We start from the raw sequence: 22,449 nt of genomic DNA, 5'->3' as shown, positions 1-22,449 counted from the left end.
TAAGACTGTGACTGAGTACAAGATAACAATTAGCAGCCAATTCAATAAGTATACGATCGTTGTGGGTCCCAGCAGTGATATCATAAGGCCTAAGCATGGTTTCTAACATGAAAGGCAGTCAATTGCTCAAAGGCAAGGAAAAACAAGTAATAACAATGGCTATTCGACATTACAGCCTCACGGGATGGACCAGGTCGCAATCTCTCACGGTGCACGCTCGCATGCCCGTCACCTAGCATATGTATCACCTCCAAACACTCACATCATACCAATCCTCGGGGTTTCATACCCTCAAAACCATATTTAAAACTGTTACTTACCTCAAACGGGTAAAAATCCTACTCCGCAATGCCTTTGCCCCTCGAATCAATCTCCAAGCGCTCTGAATCTAGCCATAAGCAGTACGAGATAATTAATATTGGTTAAAAGGATCAATTCCACAAGAAAACTACTAAAATATAGCCCAAAATTCAAAATCGGCTCAACCTGCCCCGGGCCCACGTCTCGAAACCCGATAAAAGTCACAAAACCCGAAAGTCTATTCCCCCACGAGTCTAACCATACCAAATTTATAAAAATCCGATCCCAATTGCCCCTCCAAAACCCCAAAATTTACTCTCCAATTCCCCAAGTCCTAAACCCCCAAATTTCCAACTCATATCCCTAATTAGGTGATGAAGAAAACCATAGATTCACGAAATTTAGACCAATCCGAGTTAGAATTACTTACCCCAACGTTTTTTTTGAAAATCCTCGAAAAGTCACCTCTCTCCCGAGCTTCTCAAGTCCAAAATTCGAAAATGAAAGTCCAACCCTCGAGCTGGTGTTTTTCTGCCCAGGAATACCGCACCTACGGTCCTCTTATCGCTTTTGCGACGCCGCACCTGTGAAAATTCCATCGCAGGTATGGATTTCACTTAAAAATTCTGACCTCGCTCCTGCGGCCCCAAGACCGCATCTGCGCCTATCGCAGGTGCGAAAATTCATCGCACCTGCGGCCATCCTTCGCACCTACGCCCAGCTGTCCGCATCTGCGACCCTTGCAGGTGCGGGAAAATCTTTACACCTGCGGCTCCTGCCCAGCTCCTTCTTGGCTGCTTCTGCGGCTCCTTCTTCGCTTCTGCGGTTCCCACTCCAAAGGTGTGGTTACACCAGTAGCAACAACTTTAGCTGCATTTCCTTAACTCCCATCAAGCCGTTAACCACCCGAAATAACCTGAGGCCTCTAGGACTTCAACCGATCATACCAACAAGTCATGAAACCCCATGCGAACTTAGTCGAACCTTCGAATCACTCAAGACAATATCAAAATACCAATTACATCCAGATTCAAGCCTAAAGAACTTCTAAACTTTCAACTTCTACAAATGACACCGAAACCTATCAAACCACGTCCGATTGACCTCAAAATTTACACACAAGTCAAAAATGATACCACGAACCTATTCCAACTTCCGAAAATCCAATCTGACCCCAATATCAAAATTTTGGTCAATGAAATGATGAAACACATCTTATACAGGCATATAGCAGTCTGTCTTTTTGCCTTTGTCTTTCCAATTCATATTATGTGTTGTAAAAAATAAATCATGCTTATTTATAGATTCATTTTTTTTTGGTCAAATAATTTATTGATGAGAATTCAACTTTTAGATTTTCAACATAAGAAACCAGTATGATGAAAACCCAATTAGCTATACATTTTTTAATGTCATGCAAATATGGGTACGAAGAAGAAGAGCAAAGCCTAAAAGTAAACCAACTCCTTGGACCGCTACGAAAATACCATCGAATTTCAAAATAACACGATCTAATTCAAAAATTTTACTCAATTGGCCACGTCTAGCAAATTTTTTCATAGTAGCTCCCTATTTGTTCAAGGCGGGCGGCATGAACTCTGATTTGATGGGGGTATTTAATCCTACCGCTGAAATGTTCAGGTGACTTCTTAACCTTGATAGGAAGATGGCTACCTTGCTGAATTAGTTAAGTTTGAGGCCTTAATGCAAAGACTTAATTTTTTGAAGATATAATTAAGTAAATAAAAGTGTGATGATTCTAATAACTTAAATTTGTAGATGAGATGGTTACACTATATTAGAACAAATAGAAATCTTGATTTTGAGTCTCACGACCGCCCATATTATCAAAAGTACTTTTCAAGTTGTAATGCATTACATTATGTAAGAAATTATTTTCTAAGATTTTCAATTTGACAATAGCCATCAAAGAATTTCTTTAATTATGGTAAAAATCATCAAAAGAATTTCCATATTTGGGATGTTCATCATTAGTCATATGCTTCAATGATTACTTTAGGCAAATCCCATTATCATTTTCTCTTTATAATCTATTTACTCTCATAGGTGTCCAAACTGGCCGTTTTGATCATTTGAAACAACTAGATGAAAGGCAATTAGTTTAGCAACTTTATAAAAATTGAGAAAGTTTCCTTAAAAAGAAATGTTGGGAAAATAATCTCCAATATTATTATTCACAGGTTTCCAATATCAGCTGTAGTGGTCAAAACTAGTGTCTCGTTCTCTCATACACTTTAGCCTTTTATCTTAATTATTCGCTAAAACTTTTGATTTTGCTATTGCATGGGCTCACCGTAACCAATTATTATAGCATGAATTCAAACAAGAAACAGTTATATTTGTCTTCAACAATCATCGGATGTTGTGTAAAAAGAAACAAAAAGAAAAATAAAGACTACATGTACTATAACAATTAAAAATCAGATACAACTCCAGAATTTTTGGGACGATGAGTGCACAATGGTCTTACTATTGGATCACGCTTTCGGAATTAAAAGTTTAAAATTATTAATTTTTAAATAATAACTTTCTTACATATATATATATATATACTTCGTAATGAAAATGTTAGGATCAATTGAACTTATTAACCAGGAAGGGGAGCATGGATTCATATACCGAGGAACCCCTACATACTCCGCCCCTGTTACAATTGCCCTATAAAACTTTTAGAGCTGTTTATCTTATTCCAAAGGACATTGAACGTGCACTACAAAATGCATATAGCTTTCCTAAGATTTCTCTCTTGCAGTTATCTTTAATCTTGAGACAATTGTTCATAATCGAATGTAGAGCATATACTACTCTTTTCGTTTTATCTTATATGGAACTCCTTCCTTTTTTGCCTGTTTAGGGAAAAAAAATACTTTTTATATTTAACAACTCTTTAATTTTAAGCTTATCATTTTATTCTTAAATGACATGTTTCTATAGCATAGATATACCAAGATATATTAAAGACTACAAGTTTTAAGACTTATTTTAATATGTTCTACAAACTTTTTTTTCTTTCTTAAACTCCAAGCTCTATCAAACACGGTATATATTTTCTAAGTACAACGGGCTTCTAAAATCCCTAGAGTTAACCAATAATTTTAGTTAATGCAAGTAATGTAGAGTAGAAATTAAAAAGACACAAAAGTGACAGTAGGACATGCATACTAGCAAGCTATCACCAAATTAGACAGAGTCGAGATATGCATCGGAGAAGAAAATTATTCCTGTCTTCCCGTATTAACCTACGTGTCACACTTTTCTTTATAGTCTGTATGAAAAAATAATATCATCTTTTTATATGTAAAAATAACCAAAGTCAAATCTTTTTAGGCAAAAAAAATTAAGACTTGATTTAGACCATATATTTCAAATATTTTAATTTCGTACCTAGTGAAACAGTAACAAACAAACAAACCAGCGAGGGGTATTAAGATGAGAGGGTTTTTTTGGGGGGTTTGGGGGGGGGGTGGAAGAGAGAGTCAATAATTGTAAAATTTTGTCCTCTGCTATATAGCCAGTTAGCCACCATCACAATTCACAATTATCGGTCCACGTGATATAAATAAAAGTCTCTCTTTTATCTAGGCATTTGTACGTCAACTCTCTTTCTCTTAAACCTTTGCACCAACGGGACTGCTAGGACTATCTGCTCTTTTTTCACTTCTAATATTTCTTTTTATTATTTCTAATTCAATTTCATTTACTTTTTTCAATTTATAAACTGCCTATATAGCATGAGACAATAGTATATGCCCTTCATATTTTGGTTGTAGTTTAATAATGGTGTGAATTGTCTTGTGTAAGAAGTTTGAGTTTGCATATGCTAACATGAGACGTTTATATATTTTAAGTTTGCATATGGTAACAGGTAGGTACGGAGCAAAAAGTCCGGTTGTGGATTCAGCCGAACCCAGTAACTTTTGCTCAAACAGTGTATTTGTATTAAGAAATTCATTAAATATGTACAAATATTGAATTTGAACGCAGTTGTTAGTATTTGACATCGTCATTTCATAATTCAGAACCCATAAAGTTGAAATATTGGCTTTGAAATGTAAGGAACCGTATAAATTTAAACCAAAAACTCGGAGCTTCGTTCGGACTTTTAGGATTGAACAGTACCCTACGGACTGAGAGGTAAATATTTCGCAGAAGAACGCATTTCTGCGGCCCATTATGCGGCCGCATAATCACTATGCGGACCACATAATGGTCGTAGAGTGAAGCAGTAAGTTTGGCTAACTTGAGGTCAGTTTTGCGGTCGATTATGCGACCGCATAATCGATATGCGGACCGCATATCGATCGCATAATCCCTCTTGAGTTTTTGCGGAAGGAATTCTGCGGTGCGTTATGCGACCGCAGAACGAGTATGCGGACCGCATACTGGTCGCATACCTGCGCCGTAAGTTCAGGCCCTTGAGGGCCATTTCTGCGGTCACTTTGCGGACCGCATATGCGACCGCAAACCTGTGTTGGGGTACCCATTTTCTTAATTTAAAACCCGACTCCCATTCCGTTAAAATACTCCTTAGGTCTATTTTGAGCTCATTTTCAGATGTTTCTAGAGTGAGAGAGAGGGGATTCAAAAGGGAGGGTCTAAGTTTTCATCAAATTGATCTTCAATCATCACCCAAAGCCTTGAAAATATTCAAGTAGAGTACCAAATTCTTCATCCAAAAAGGTAAGACTTCATTACCCCAGCTCTTAATTTCAAACATAGCTATAATGGGGTATTAATAAGATGGTCCATGGGTGTGAGGGTTGTTTATCTTGCATGCATGTGATAAAGAGTGTGGGAAAAAAATAAGAAGTGAACTAGAACCATGAACGTTTTCCTAATTTTGGGTTCAATTTGTATATTGCTAAATTAGATTGAGGTTGCTAAGGGTTCCGAAAAATTGTAGAGTCTAAAGAAGCGCAATTGAGATATGTTGGCTAAACTTTCTCACTTGGAATTGAATTCCATAATGTTTCTGTAAGTTTTAAAGTGTGGGTTACGTATTAAAAGGTTATGGCTTTGAGTCATGTTTCAATGAAAGATAGAATTGTCTAAAAGCTTTTGTACTAAATTCATGCCCATTAGTGGCTGCTTTAACTAATGCTTTGATTTATAAAAATATCTAGTGTGATTCGAGTTCTATATATTCATGTGTTGAAATTGTAAATTGTCATTTCTGAGGGAGAGTATTGCAAGAGTAAATGGTCTATTGACTGTTTATGATTTTTCATGTGTGTTTCTATTATTGATTGGTATGCTTCATTCTTTGGGAAGAAACCATTTGTGTTTGAAGTTTCCATTTCAAATGGATTTGAAGTATATGATTTCTAAAATATCCTATATGTTGATACTTGATGGTGATCTTTGAAATTGAAAGAGGTGAAAGTGTGGAATATGAAATACGGCCATCGTGCCAGGAATAAAGAATCTTGTGAATGGCCTAATGAGCCAAGGAAATATTATCGTTGTGAATGACTGAAAATACTAATGAGAATTCATACAATGTGAAAGATGTTGAGGTGAGTACAATTGTATTTATGATATTTCTGTTTGCAAATCAAATCAAAACTATTTTTTGGAGCATCATTAGCAATACTAAGGAAGGGTGGGTCATAAGGCCCACACCTGAAACTACACGTGCCGGTGTAGGGGTGGATTGTGATATTATTCCCCTTAATTGGGATGAAACTAGAACCTTTGTGGATTGGAAAAGTCAACCCGCACGGCATATGTGGGAAGGCGGCCTAGCTGATCGGGTGGAGATCAGACGCCATATTGCGCATATGGTGGTACTACTCTTGGTAACAACTTTCGTTCGCATCACATGTCAAACCACATTGTTCGTGGGGAGATGGCCTAGCCGATCGGGCGTGACCGGACTCCGTGCTAACAAAGACGGTGGTATATCGGTGCTAATGATCTCCCAACCAAAAATTATATATGAAGTTCGTATTTTGAAAATTATTATGTTTTAACTGGACGTTTGGATATTGTTGATTGTGACTTGCTATTTCTATGTGTTGCCTTTTCTTATATGGGCATTCTATTTTGAAAGAGAATTTTTAACTATACATACTAGTGCTATTCGACAGTACTAACGTCCTTTTTGCCGGGGGCGCTGCATCTTTAATGGATGCAAGTGATTCTTCAGCAGGCGGCATTGATCAGTGATAGCAGTACACTCTTTTTAGCTGATTTGGTGAGCCCCACTTCATTCCAGGGTCATGTATCTTTTGTTTCTCATGTACAGTATTTTGAGGTATAGCCGGGGCCTTGTTGCCGGCATTTTCATATTACTCTTCTATTGTATTTAGAGACTCCGTAGACAGGTTGTGGGTTATGGTTGACATTGGGAATTGAACTAGAAATGTTGGTACTTGGAAATTATATTTTTTTTATTAATTCTATAAACTCGTAATGGTTTGGAAATTATGAATGAAGCTAGTAATGGGAATGATAAGGGTGTTGTTAATAAAATCTTTTCAGTGATTGATTAATGGAGTACATCTCCTCTTTGTTCATGGATGAGTTTGGGTAGAAGTAAGTCTAATAGGCTTGCTCGGCCGGGTTCTCTCGGTTGAGCGCTGGTCGCGCTCCCTGAGTTTGGGGCATGACATGAAAGTACAAGAGGGAGGGGGTGAATTATCGATTTTTCTTCTTATATCCTAAGTAGTTGACTAGTTTACCCAATAGTCGACTAAAGTAAAGACACAATAAAACTAAAGGCAGAAGTAAAGTACAAGAATTAAGGACGCCCAAATTTTTTATACTAGTTCGGATTCAATGTGAATCCTACTCCAATCCCCTTGGGTTGCAAGGGTGTTCTCTCTTCAAAGCTCCTTGAATATCTTCGTAAAATTATGTTGATGTTATCTCTGAAAACCAGCTCACTCTTGGTTCTATGTATACTTGTAATAATTGTGATACAATGCCTCACCAAGGTTTTTCTCTCTTTCTTCTCTCTATAGATTATAAAGTAAACTACACATAGATTACAATGCTTGTTTAGAGTAGAACAAATAGCATTAAAATTAGTTTGATCAAAGTATATGATTCTTCCTTGATAATATGCATTATATACTTGAACGTGGGCTTGACTTATTTCGGCAGATCGTTGAGAGATTTGCGATCCCAAGGGAATTGATCCTCGGAGTTGAATTGTCACGACCCAAAATTTCCCACCGACGGGACCGTGATGGCGCCTAACATTTCATTGCTAGGCAAGCCAACGTTCGAGAATCATTAAACCAATTCCTTATTCCCACTCAGTAATTAACAATAATTAACTAAGATGAAATATAATAAGTGTAGAATATCATAAAACTGTATTAATTACTACCACCCGGATCTGGAGTCACAATTTACGAGCATTCTAGAATTTACTACAAGTAATAGTCTGAAAGAAATACAATTGTCTGAATGAAAGAAACAGTAGAACAAATAAGATAGACGGGGACTTCAAGGTCTGTGAACGCCGACAGATCTACCTTGAGTCTCCGGACATCGGACCAATAGCAAACTCTCGATCAACCCGAGCTGGTATCAAAATCTGCATAGAAAGTGCAGAGTGCAGTATCAGTACAACCGACCCCATGTGCTGGTAAGTGTCGAGCCTAACCTCGATGAAGTAGTGATGAGGCTAAGGCAAGGCACCTACAAATCAACCTGTACAATTTAACAGTGTATATACAAATAACAGAAATGAAGAACTAAACAGGAAATGTCGGGAGGGGAACATACTGAGGGGAATACAAGATAAAGAACTATAACAGAATAATCACCGGAGCAGTCAATATATCATGAATCAACAAGAATAGTGAATACAGTAAGAAAAAATACACGGCATCACCCTTCATGCTTTTGCTCTCAATATCACCATTAAATTAATAGAAACGGCACGGCATCACGCTTCGTGAATTAACTCTCATATCATGGAACGACATCACCCTTCATGCATTAACACTCACAATATAGCACGTCATCACCCTTCGTGCATTAACACTCACAATATGGCATAGCATCACCCTTCGTGCATTAACACTCACAATATGGCACGGCATCACCCTTCGTGCATTAACACTCACAATATGGCACGGCATCACCCTTCGTGCATTAACACTCACAATATAGCACGGCATTACCCTTCGTGCATTAACACTCTCCCTTGCCATAATGCAATGCATAAATAACAACAGGGATATAGAATAACAAGTACAAACCTTACTTCAACATTTGATTCCATAATATCAATCTCAACTTTGAAATAAAAACTCAATTATCACCAGAAAATCAGTAAACATGATAAGAATGATAAATTGAACAACACTAGTATAACACGTAGCAATTTGGCATAGGAAAGAGACAATATAAGAAACACAGAGAAACATGAAAAACAGGTAAACTGACGGTGCATAAGTACTCGTCACCTCACATATACGCCGCTCACATGGATTTTACTTAGCAAGTAATCTAAGGTTCCTAATTCGCTCAAGTCAGGATTTAGACACAACACTTACCTCGCTCTAAAGGCCACTTATCTCAATCACAGCTTTTCCTTTGGAATTCACCTCCAAACCACTCGTATCTATTCAAAAATGACTCGATAATATCAAATATTTCTAAAGGAATCAATTATATTGCATAAGTTTAATTTTCCAAATTTTCCTCCAAAAAGTCAAAAAATCGACCTCGGCCCTCTTGGTCAAAACCCGAGGTTCGGACCAAAATTCATTTACACATTCATCCCCGAGCCCGAATATATAATTGGTTTTGGAATCCGACTTCAAATTGAGGTCTAAATTCTCAAATTCCCGAAATCCCTAGTTTCTACCCTAACCCCTAATTCTACCATGAAAACTCTAGATTTTAGGTTGAAAATTCAAGAAATGTAATGGGTAATTGAAAGAAAATGGTTTAGAATCACTTAGCAACACTTTGGGGAAGAAATGACTCTTGAAAAATCGCCTCACGCCGTTTGGTTTTTGAGAAAACTGATTTTTTTGCTAAATCCCGTGTTTGGATTCTGTTAAGTGTTGGGTGACAGTGTTCATCGCGTTCGCGAGAGCACTGTCGCGTTCGCGAAGAGTATAGACTGCCAAGCCTATGCGTTCGCGAGACAGTGCTCGTGTTCGCGTAGGCTACCCTTCCCTGGTCTTCGCGTTCGCGAGACAGTTTTTGCGTTCGCGATGAAGAAAAGGCTGACTCCCCCTCCCCAATGCCTAACACTACGCGTTCGCGATGGGATTGCCACTTTCGCGAAGGGTAACGTTTCCATCGCTTCGCGTTTGCGACCAAGCCTTCACGTTCGCGAATAAGAAATCCCTGCCTCATCAGTTTACTCTTCGCATTCACGAGAGGACCTTCGCGAACGCGAAGAAGGACATGCCAGAACCTAGACTCTGCAGAACAAAACAGATTTCCAAAGTCCAAAACATCTTGTGGCCTATCCGAAACTCACCCGAGCCCTCGGGGCTCCAAACCAAATATGCATACAAGTATAAAAATATCATACGAACTTGCTCGAGCGATCATATCGCCAAAATAACACCTAGAACTACGAATTTAGCACCGAATCAAATGAAATTCTCAAGAACACTTTAAAATTCATATCTTCTCAACTGGACGTCCAAATCACGTCAAATTAACTCCGTTTCTCACCAAATTTCACAGACAAGTCTTAAATATCATAATGAACCTGTACCGGACTCCGAAACCAGAATACGGACTCGGAACTAACAATGTCAAACATCAATCAATTCTTAAAAATAATTAATTTTCAGACTTTTAATTTTTATCAAAAGTTCCTCCGAATTCGATTCCTCGCATACGCCCAAGTTTCATAATTTGATACGGACCCACCAGGACCGTCAAAATACGGATCCATGCCCGTTTACCAATAATGTTGATCGAAGTCAACTAAAATCAACTTTTAAGGCATAAATACTTATTTTCATCAATTTTCAACATAAACGCTTTTCGGAAACCTGCCCGGACTGCGCACGCAAATCGAGGAGGATAAAAATGAGATTTTAAGGCTTAAAAGCGCAGATTCGAGTTCTATAACATAATATGACCTTTTGGGTCATCACATTCTTCACCTCTAAAATAACCGTTTGTCCTCGAACGGACATAGAAAAGTACCTGTGTTGGTGAAAAGGTGGGGATATCTACTCCGCATATCGGACTCAGACTCCCAAGTAGCTGCCTCAATAGGCTGACCTCTCCACTGCATTCGAACTGAAGGGTAACTCTTTGATCTCAACTGGCGAACTTGTTGGGCTAGAATTGCCACCGGCTCCTCCTCGTAAGTCAAATCCTTGTCCAACTGGACAGAGCTGAAATCTAACACATGGGACGGATCGCCGTGATACTTTCGAAGCATGGACACATAGAATACCGGATGAACAGCTACTAAACTAGGTGGCAACGGAAGCCTGTAAGCCACCTCTCCCACTCTCTCCAGAATCTCAAAAGGTCTGATATACCTAGGGCTCAACTTGCCCTTCTTTCCGAACCTCATTACACCCTTCATGGGTGATACCCGAAGTAACACACTCTCTCTGACCATGAATGCAACATCACAAACTCTACGGTCGGCACAACTCTTCTGCCTGGACTAAGCTGTGCGAAGTCGATCCTGAATAATCTTGACCTTATCCAAGGCATCCTGTACTAAGTCTGTGCCCAACAACCGAGCCTTTCCCGGCTCAAACCACCCAACTGGCGACCGATATCGCCTACCATATAATGCCTCATAGGGAGCCATCTGAATGCTCGACTGGTAGCTGTTGTTGTAGGCGAACTCTACAAGGGGCAATATTTGATCCCACGATCCTCTGAAGTCTATAACATAAGCGCGGAGCATATCCTCTAAGATCTGAATAGTACGCTCGGACTGCCCGTCCGTCTGAGGATGAAATGATTTGCTCAACTCAACCCGCGCACCCAACTCACGCTGAACTGCCCTCCAAAAGTGCGAGGTAAACTGCGTACCTCGATTAGAAATGATACACACGGGCACACCGTGAAGACGGACGATCTCACGAATGTAAATCTCTGCCAACCGCTCCGAGGAATAGGTAACTGCCACAGGAATGAAATGTGCTGACTTAGTCAACTTGTCCACAATAACCCAAACTGCATCGAACTTCCTCTGAGTCCGTGGGAGTCCAATAACAAAATCCACAGTGATACGCTCCCACTTCCACTCAGGAATATCTAACCTCTGAAGTAAACCACCAGGTCTCTAATGCTCACACTTTACCTGCTGGCAATTTAGGCACCGAGCTACATAGGCAACTATGTCCTTCTTCATTCGCCTTTACCAATAATGCTGCCTCAAGTCCGGATACATCTTGGCGGCGCTCGGATGAATAGAATACCGGGAACTGTGGGACTCCTCAAGGATCAACTCATGAAGTCCATCAACATTAGGCACACAAATACGACCCTACATCCTCAAAACTCCGTCATCTCTAACAGAAACCTGCTTGGCACCACCGTGCCACACTGTTTCTTTAAGGTCAAGTAAATGAGGATCGTCATCCTGCCGATCTCTGATGCGCTCAAACAAAGAAGGTCGAGCAACTGTACAAGCTAGAACACGGCTGGGGTAAGAAGCATATAACCTCACAAACTGGTTGGCCAAGGCCTGAACATCCAATGCAAGCGGTCTCTCACCAACTGGAATATATGCAAGGCTACCCATACTGACTGACTTTCTACTCAAGGCATCGACCACCACATTGGCCTTCCCGGGATGATACAATATGGTGATATCATAGTCTTTCAATAGCTCCAGCCACCTCCTCTACCTTAAATTAAGTTCCTTCTACTTGAACAAATACTGCAAGCTCCGATGATCAGTGACTACCTCGCATGGCACACCGTAAAGATAGTGCCTCAAAATCTTCAGCGCGTGAACAATGGCTGCCAGCTCTAGATCATGAACAGGGTAATTCTTCTCGTGAACCTTCAGCTGCCGCGAAGCATATGTAATAACCTTGCCACCCTGCATCAATACCACACCCAGACCAATACGAGATGCGTCATAATATACTGTATAAGATCCTGAACCTATGGGTAACACCAATACCGGTGCCGTTGTCAAAGAAGTCTTGAGCTTCTGAAAGCTCGCTTCACACTCATCTGACCACCTGAACGGGGCACCCTTCTGGGTCAATCTGGTCAACAGGGCTGCTATAGATGAAAACTCCTCCACAAATCGATGGTAATAGCCCGCCAAACCCAGGAAACTATGGATCTCTGTAGCTGATGTAGGTCTAGGCCAGTTTTGGACTGCCTCAATCTTCTTAAGATCCACCTGAATACCCTCTGCTGATATAACGTGACCCAAGAAAGCAACTGAACTCAACCAAAACTTGCATTTTGAGAACTTAGCATATAACTGGTTGTCTTTCAGAGTCTGAAGAACGATCCGAAGGTGCTACTCATGCTCCTCTCGACTGTGGAAGTAGATCAAAATATCATCAATAAACACAACCACAAAGGAATCCAAGTAAGGTTTAAACACCCGGTTCATCAAATCCATGAATGCTGCTGGGGCATTTGTCAGCCCAAATGACATCACTAGAAACTCATAAGCTGTCTTAGGAACATCGGATACCCTAATCCTCAACTGATGGTAGCCAGATCTCAAATCAATCTTTGAAATTACCTTGGCACCCTAAAGATGATCAAATAAATCATCAATCCTCGGCAATGGATATTTGTTCTTGATGGTGACTTTGTTCAACTTCCGATAATCTATACACATCCTCATCGATCCATCTTTCTTCTTCACAAACAACACAGGTGCACCCCAGGACGAGATACTAGGCCTAATGAAGCCCTTATCAAGAAAATCTTGCAACTGCTCCTTCAATTCTTTCAACTATGGTGGGGCCATGCGATATGGCAGAATGGAAATAGGCTGATTTCCTAGAGCCAAATCAATGCAGAAATCAATATCCCTGTCGAGTGGCATCCCCGGCAGGTCTGCACGAAACACCTTTGGAAACTCACGAACAACCGGCACCGAATCTATGGAAGGAACCTCCGCACTAGAATCGCGGACATAAGCCAAATAAGCTAGGCACCCCTTCTCGACCATATGCTGAGCCTTCACATAAGAGATAACCCTATTGGCAGAATGGCCAAGATTCCCTCTCTACTCTAATCGAGGCAACCCCTGCAAGGCTAAGGTCACAGTCTTGGCATGACAATCTAATATAGCATGATAAGGTAACAACCAATCCATACCCAGTATGATATCAAAATCAACCATGTCAAGAAGTAGAAGATCTACACGAGTCTCAAGACTCCCAATAGTGACCATACATAAATGATAAACACGATCTACAACAATAGCATCTCCTACTGGTGTGGACACATACACAAGAGCACTCAAAGAATCACGGGGCACAACCAAATAGGAAGCAAAATAGGATGACACATGGGAGTAAGTAGATCCCGGATCAAATAGAACTGAAGCATCTCTACTGCAAACTGAAACAGTACATGTGATAACAGTGTCAGATGACTCAGCCTCAGGCCTGGATGGGAAAGCATAACACCGGGGCTGGGCCCCACCACCCTGAACTACGTCCATGGGATGGATTCTAACTGGCTGGTCTCCACCTCTAACGGCCTGACCTCCACCTCTAACAGTCTGGCCTCTACCTCTTGTTGTCTGACCCCTACCTCTGGATAGCTGAGCAGGTGGTGCAACAACTGGTGCCGGAACCATGGCACGAGAACTCTGATGATATGAGCTTCCCATTTCCCGAGGGAAAATCTAGCAATGTGCCTCGGATCACCATAAGTATAACATAACCTCGGCTGCTGTGACTGTTGACCCTGAAATTGACCCTGTCGACCTGAATAACCACCCTGATAACTCTGGAGTGCAGGTGCACTAATAGGAGCTGGTGGTGCACTCTAGGCTAGCTGGTCGGAATAATGCATATGAGGGCCACGACCACCTGAGGCACCGTGGGATGCCTGGAGCGCTGAATGAAACGGCCTGGGAGGATGGCCTCTACCAAAAGTACTCCTGCCTCTAGATGAGGCACCGCTGAACTCACCGGAATGACGAGGTCTCTTGTCAGACCCCTGACCTCCCTGAGTAAGAACCATTTCGACTAGTCTCGCGACATTAGCATCCGCCTGAAAAGAAATCTCACTCCCAGTCTCCTTAGCCATCTGCAATCTGATAGGCTGAGCAAGTCCATCAATAAGCCTCCTCACCCTCTCTCTCTCTCTCTCTCTCTCTCGGTGGGAAGTAGAATAATGGCATGACGGGCCAAATCTACAAAATGGGTCTCATACTGAGTAACAGTCATACTCCCCTGTTGGAGACGCTCAAACTGACGGCGACGCTCCTCTCTCAATATGATAGGCAGAAACTTCTCTATGAAGAGATAATAGAACTGGTCCCAAGTAAGAGCAGGCGACCCAGCTGGTCTGGTCAACAAGTAATCTCTCCACCATTTCTTGACGGAACCAGTCATCTGAAATGCAGCAAAATCGACCCCATTGGTCTCTACTATACCCATGTTTCGTGGAACCTCATAACAGCTGTCAAGATACTCCTGGGGATCCTCTGAAAGAGCACCACTGAAGTGAACAGGAAAGAGCTTGGTAAACCTGTACAATCTCTATAAAGCCTCAGAAGACATAGCTGGCCCATCTCCGACCTGTGCCGCAATAACCGGCTGAACTAATTTGACTGGATGAGCTGCTGGAGCCTGATACTGGGGAGCTATCTGCTCCAGAGCGGGAGTGGTGGGAGTCTGTGCTCCTCCTCCAGCCTGAGAGACTGATGGTTCCATGGGAAATGCACCAGTCTAGGACTCTCTATAAGGCCCACCAAATGGACCAAAGCGTCCTGAAGTACTGGGGTGGCAATGAACCCCTCCGGAACCTGAGCTGGTCCGGTAGGAACAGTCTGGGCTGGAACCACCTCGTCAAGATCTATCTGAGACTCCACTATTGGGGCTGCTGCTCGGGCCCTAGGCAGAGCCCTGCCCCTGCCTCTACCTCTGGCACGGCCTCGGCCTCGAGCTCTGCCCCACGTAGGAGCTGTCACTGGAGGCTCTGGCTGCTGCTCAGCTGAGGAAGCGGTGCGTGTTCTCGCCATCTGCGAGAGGATAAGAGTAGAAGAGTTCAATCAGTATTAAGAAAGCAAATTCGCACGATAGAGAAGAATAAAAGTGAAACTTGTTCCTAAACTTCATAGCCTCTGGAAGATAAGCACAGACGTCTCCGTACTGATCCTCCAGACTCTACTAAGCTTTCTCGTGAATCGTGAGACCTAGGAAACCTAGTGCTCTAATACCAACTGTCACGACCCAAAATTTCCCACCGACTGGACCGTGATGACGCCTAACATTTCACTTGCTAGGCAAGCCAACGTTCGAGAATCATTAAATCAATTCCTTATTCCCACTCAGTTATTAACAATAATTAACTAAGATGAAATATAATAAGTGCAGAATATCATTAAAACTGTACTAATTACTACCACCCGGATCTGGAGTCACAATTCACGAGCATTCTAGAATTTACTACAAGTAATAGTCTGAAAGAAATACAACTGTCTGAATGAAAGAAATAGTAGAACAGATAAGATAGACGGGGACTTCAAGGTCTGTGAACGCCGACAAATCTACCTTGAGTCTCCGAACAGCGGACCAATTGCAAAATCTCGATCAACCCGAGCCGGTATCAAAATCTGCACAGAAAGTGCAGAGTGCAGTATCAGTACAACCGACCCCATGTACTGGTTAGTGTGGAGCCTAACCTCGATGAAGTAGTAACGAGACTAAGGCAAGGCAGCTACAAATCAACCTGTACAATTTAACAGTGTATATACAAATAACAGAAATGAAGAATTAAACAGAAAATGTCGGGAGGGGAACATACTGAGGGGAATACAAGATAAAGAACTATAACATAATGATCACCGGAGCAGTTAATATACCATAAATCAACAGGAATAATGAATACAGTAAGGAAAAATGCACGGCATCACCCTTCATGCTTTTACTCTCAATCTCACCATAAAATTAATAGAAACTGCACGACATCACCCTTCGTGCTTTAACTCTCATATCATGGCACGGCATCACCCTTTGTGCATTAACACTCACAATATGGCACGGCATCACCCTTCGTGCATTAACACTCACAATATGGCACGGCATCACCCTTCGTGCATTAAATCTCACAATATGGCACAGTATCACCCTTCGTGTATTAACACTCTCCCTTACCATAATGCAACGCATAAATAACAATAGGGAGATAGAATAACAAGTACAAACCTTACTTCAACATTTGGTTCCATAATATCAATCTCAACTTTGAAATAAAAACTCAATTATCACCAGAAAATTCGTAAACATGATAAGAACGATAAATTGAACAACACTAGTATAATACATAAAAATTTCATATAGGAAAGAGACAATATAAGAAAAATAGAGAAACATGGAAAATACGTAAATTGGCGGCACATAAATACTCGTCACCTCACATATATGCCGCTCACATGGATTTCACTTAGCAAGTAATCTAAGGTTCTGAATTCCCTCAAGTCAGGGTTAGACACAACACTTACCTCACTCCGAAGAATACTTAATTCACAATCACAGCTTTTCCTTTGAAATTCACCTTCAAACCACTCGTATCTAGTAAAAAATGACATAATAATATCAAATATTGCTAAAGGAATCAATTATATTGCATAAGTGAAATTTCCCAAATTTTCCTCCAAAAAGTCAAAAAATTGACCCCTGGCCCGCTTGGTCAAAACTCGAGGTTTGGACCAAAATACATTTACTCATTCATCCCCGAGCCCGAATATATAATTGGTTTTGGAATCCGACCTCAAATTGAGGTCTAAATCCTCAAATTCCCGAAATCCTTAGTTTCTACCCTAACCCCTAATTTTACCATGAAAACTCTAGATTTTAGGTTGAAAATTCAAGAAATGTAATGGGTAATTGAAAGAAAAAATGGTTTAGAATCACTTACCAACACTTTGGGGAAGAAATGACTCTTGAAAAATCGCCACACTGTTTGGTTTATGAGAAAAAAGAATAATTTTGCTAAATCCCGTGTTTGGATTCTGTTAAGTGTTGGGCGACAGTGTTCATCGCGTTCGCGAGAGCACTGTTGCATTCGCGAAGAGTATAGTCTGCCAAGCCTTCGCGTTCGCGAGACAGTGCTTGCGTTCGCGTAGGCTACCCTTCCCTGGTCTTCGCGTTCGCGAGACAGTGTTCGCGTTTGCGATGAAGAAAAGGCTGACCCCCCCTCCCCAATGCCTAACACTACGCGTTCGCGGTGGGATTGTCATGTTCGCGAAGGGTACCAAGCCTTCGCGTTCTCGCGAAGAAGAAATCCCTGCCTCATCAGTTTACTCTTCGCGTTCGCGAGAGGACATTCGCGAACGCGAAGAAGGACATGCCAGAACCCAGACTCTGCAGAAAAAACCAGATTTCCAAATTCCAAAATATCCCGTGGCCTATCCGAAACTCACCCGAGCCCTCGGGCTCCAAATCAAACATGCACACAAGTCTAAAAATATCATACGAACTTGCTCGCATGATTAAATCGCCAAAATAACACCTAGAACTACGAATTTAGCACCAAATCAAATGAAATTCTCAAGAACACTTTAAAATTTATATTTTCTCAACTGGACGTCCGAATCACGTCAAATCAACTTCATTTCTCACCAAATTTCACAGACAAGTCTTAAATATCATAATGAACCTGTACCGGGCTCCGGAACTAGAATACAGACCCGACGCTAACAATGCCAAACATCAATCAATTCTTAAAAATAATTAATTTTTAGACTTTTAATTTTCATCAAAAATTTATAACTTGAGCTAGGGACCTCCGAATTCGATTCCGGGCATATTCCCAGGTCCTATAATTTGATACGGACCCACCGAGATAGTCAAAATATGGATCCGGGCTCATTTACTAAAATCGTTGACCGAAGTCAACTAAAATCAACTTTTAAGGCATAAATTCTTATTTTCATCAATTTTCAACATAAAAGCTTTTCGAAAATCTTCCCGGACTGCGCACGCAAATTGAGAAAGTTAAAATGAGATTTTAAGGCTTAAGAGTGCAGATTCGAATTCTAAAATATAAGATGACCTTTTGGGTCAACACATGAATCTATTATGATTCATTCCAAGAATAAGCGTAGAGCTTCCTTAGATGGTTCATGATTGCCGGTCTTTCCTTCTTGAAAGAGAATCTCCTTGTATAAGTGGTCCTTAGATTGTTCCTTGATCTAAGGGATTGATAGCCTTCCTATTCGATGCATATCTTCAGCAATCTGGGCAGGCGCAATTTCAGTAGTCTAGATCTCCTCAAATCTTGGTCCTTCCTTATTTATACTCCCTCATCCTGGTTGTCGTATCTTTTACAAAACTCTTTATTCTTGGGACTTCCTTTCTTGTTTCTATTGATAGATGTTTGCATTCTTTCTTTTACTCCTTCCTTTATTGTCTTCTTTCTTACATCATTGATGCATCCTTCTTTGCGTCTTGAGTGATCCTGCAAACATTAATTTGTTATTTTTCATCATTGAAATCTAGATCTAACAATCTCCCCCCTTTTTGATGATGAAAAAATAATATATATAAAACCAGTTTACTTCCCTGTTTAGCCGACTCTCCTCTGGTTGTAGTCGACTCCTCATTTGTTGGGCATCACGGAGTAGTTGACTCCCCCTCAACAGGGCAGTCATGAGGATGTGTATACTTGTTGAATACTCGTAGTCGACTCCCCCTCAACAAGACAATCATAAGGAAACTTGCTACATGTATTGTAATCTCATTTCTCCCCCTTTTGGCATCAGCAAAAAGAAACATAACACAATGTAAACATAAAGAAGCACTGCAAGTAGAAATATTTTAAGCAAACTACGCAAACATAAGTGCAGTGATAGGCATGCAGAGATAGTGATTGTCCTACAAAAACATCCAAAGACTGGTGAACCAGACCAATACAACAACAAAAAATTATCTTAAACATCCACTCATTCACAACTAACGAAACAAAAAATAAGTGAGAGTATTGTAGATAGCCTCCTTCAGACGATCAAAGCTAGCATTCACTATAACAAATACCCCATTGATCCTATCATACCTCCTTGAAAGCTTTGACTACATTCTTTGCTAACTTGAGAATCTTGACCCTTATCATTGATACATCCGACCTTGTCTTCTTAGAGATGTCATGAATGTCTCCAATGGTTGATTGACTCGAGACAAGAAGGTCCTTGATGATGGTCAGCTTGTTGTCAATAGTAGTCAATTTCTCGATAAGCTCGGGATCACACACACCATGATGGGAATCAGACGCTTTAGGTTTGGATTCAGTCTAAACAACCTTAATCTCTCCTTCTTGCTTCTTCACCCAGGTACCCTAAGCACAAACATACCCTATACTGGCAAAGGCTCTAGAATTGTAAGAGTTTGGTGACAGAGACAAATGGGTAATTGGAAATAGAGATGTTATGGGAATCTAGGAGATGAGTGATAACCACACCATAAAGAAGACTAGTGGGGTCATCAGCACTTTCAATCATAAACTTTATGACCCAAAATGACAGTTTGACTTTATGCTTGGTCACCAGACAATAAATAAAAAAGGCATCTCTCTGAGAAAAGGTGGGGAATGAAACAGTGCGAGGGAGAAGGGTTGTTGCTACAATGTGTGTAAGGATCCTGGTTTCAAAACTACCATAACTACGGCCTAACTGGTTAGGAAGGGGATCGGAGGGTGACTCGGTTATGCAACACTTTTCTTGATCAAAGGTAGTGTCAAAATCTTCAGGCCAGGTATATTTGACAATTATAGAGAAACCAGAACACTTACACTGAAAAACCAAGTCAAACATGGCATAATCTAAAACAATACGCTTCCCTAGAACTAAAGATTCCAACTTATTAGGCTTAGAAGAACAGAGATTAGCATAAAATATCCTAACTAGGGATTCATAGACTTTAAGAGGTGGTAGAGAGAGGAAGTTTGATCAACCTTGAAAATTGCAAAGCTCTTTTACCTTACAGTTAAGGGCTTCCATATCGTTCAGATCGATCACTCTACCATGGGCTATAGGCTTTTTCTTGAGGGTAATGAAGGTGTCTCTATTTGGAGTATCCCAGAAGATGATGTCAGACTATAGAGAGCTTGAAAGATCCACTATGGGTTTCTTAGGAGTGAAAGAATTAGGGGGTTCTTCCATGGGTCATTTTTCAAGGGCTTTTTTGTTCAAGCTGTGAGTGTTGCCAGAGAGCTCTGCCTGAGAGGAGGCAAAACCTTCAAAATGATCAGAACCTAAATCTACTGGTTCTGGGGGCTGAGAGAAAGGTTTTGCCCTGGAACGAGTGCCTTTTAGAGTGGAGGCAGAGGGTTTTTTTTTTGAGTTTTTATCCATTGATGAGTTTTGGAGGAGGGTTGCTAAGCATAGGACCGATGAATGAAGAATGGGAGTGATTTAGAGAGTTAAAAGGAAGGGATTTGACGGTTTAGTACAGAAAAGGAAAATGCGTCAGTGAAAGAACATAATGATTGATTTTCCTTTCTAGAGAGTTGTGACTAATACGAAAAAGGAGGTTAAACAGAGGTGCACAATTAATGGCTTCTTACAAAAAAAATAGTAACCATATAAAGAATTAAAAAGTAACACATAAGTCCTAATTTTTTATACTAAGAGAAATAATACCAAGTAATTTCCTTAAAGTACATAATCTATCCTCAAGCAAAGGGCTTTATAAAAATATCTATTAATTAATCAATAGTGCTAACAAACATCAATTCTATATCTCCTTTAAGGACATGATCTCTAATGAAATGATGCTTAATATCTATATGCTTAGCTCTAGAATAATGCACAAGGTTCTTTGAAAGACATATAACACTAGAATTATCACAGAATATTTGAATAGGTTTAAAAGATAGTTCATAGTCACTCAGTTGATGAGACATCCAAAGTAATTGAGCACAACACTGTCCAATAGCAATATATTCTGCCTCAGTTGTGGATAGTGCTAATAAACCTTGTTTCTTGATGTTCTAGGAGATTATTGCCTTTCCCAGTAGTTGACATGTTCCACTGGTGCTTTTCTTGTCTTCTTTATCCCCTGCAAGATCAGCATCTGAAAAGCCTTCAAGCTTAAAATTGTTAGATCATGGATACCATAGTCCATAAGAAATAGTCTCTATAAGATAGCGAATTATTCTTTTTACTATTGTCAGATGTGATTCCTTAGGAGATAATTGAAACCTGGCACACTTACACACACTAAACATAATATATATCTCGTCGACTAGCAGTTAAATAAAGTAAGGATACAATCATCCCATGATATTTTATTTCATCCACTGAATTTCCCTTCTCATCTTTGTCAAGACTTATTGAAGGGCTCATAGGTGTACCAATTGCTTTAACATTGCTCATGCTGAACTTTTGAATCAATTCCTTTGTATACTTGGTCTGACATATAAATGTTCCCTTCTTAGATTTTTGAATTTGGAGTCCAAGAAAAAATGTGAGTTCTCCCATCATATTCATTTCGAACTCACCCTGCATGAGATTAGAAAATTCCTTGCACAGGAGAGAGTTAGTGCTTCCAAAAATAATATCATTAAAATAGACTTGGATAATGAGATTACCTTCAGAGGATCTTTTGATAAAAAATGTAGTATCAACTTTACCTCTTATGAATCCATGATCGGTTAGGAATGAGCTACGCCTTTCATACCAGGCTCGAAGAGCTTGTTTGAGTCCATACAAGGCTTTAGGTAACTTATACACATGGTAAGAAATTGTGGGTTTTTAAAACAAGGAGGTTGTTTTACATATACCTCCTCATCAATAAAGCCATTTAATAAAGTGCTTTTAACATCCATTTGAAAAAGTTTAAAACCTTTAAAAGATGCATATGCTAGCAGAATACGAATTGATTCTAACTGGGCTACCGGAGCAAAGGTTTTATCATAGTCGACTTCTTCCTGTTGTGAGTAGCCTTGGGCTACCAATATGGCTTTGTTCATAATTACCTTTCCATCCTCGTTCAACTTATTTATAAATACCCATTT

Source organism: Nicotiana tomentosiformis, chromosome 7 (genome assembly GCF_000390325.3).
Source record: "Nicotiana tomentosiformis chromosome 7, ASM39032v3, whole genome shotgun sequence".
Classification (NCBI taxonomy): Eukaryota; Viridiplantae; Streptophyta; class Magnoliopsida; order Solanales; family Solanaceae; genus Nicotiana; species Nicotiana tomentosiformis.
The sequence above is the reverse complement of the archived record's forward strand: the minus strand, read 5'-3'. Positions refer to the sequence as shown.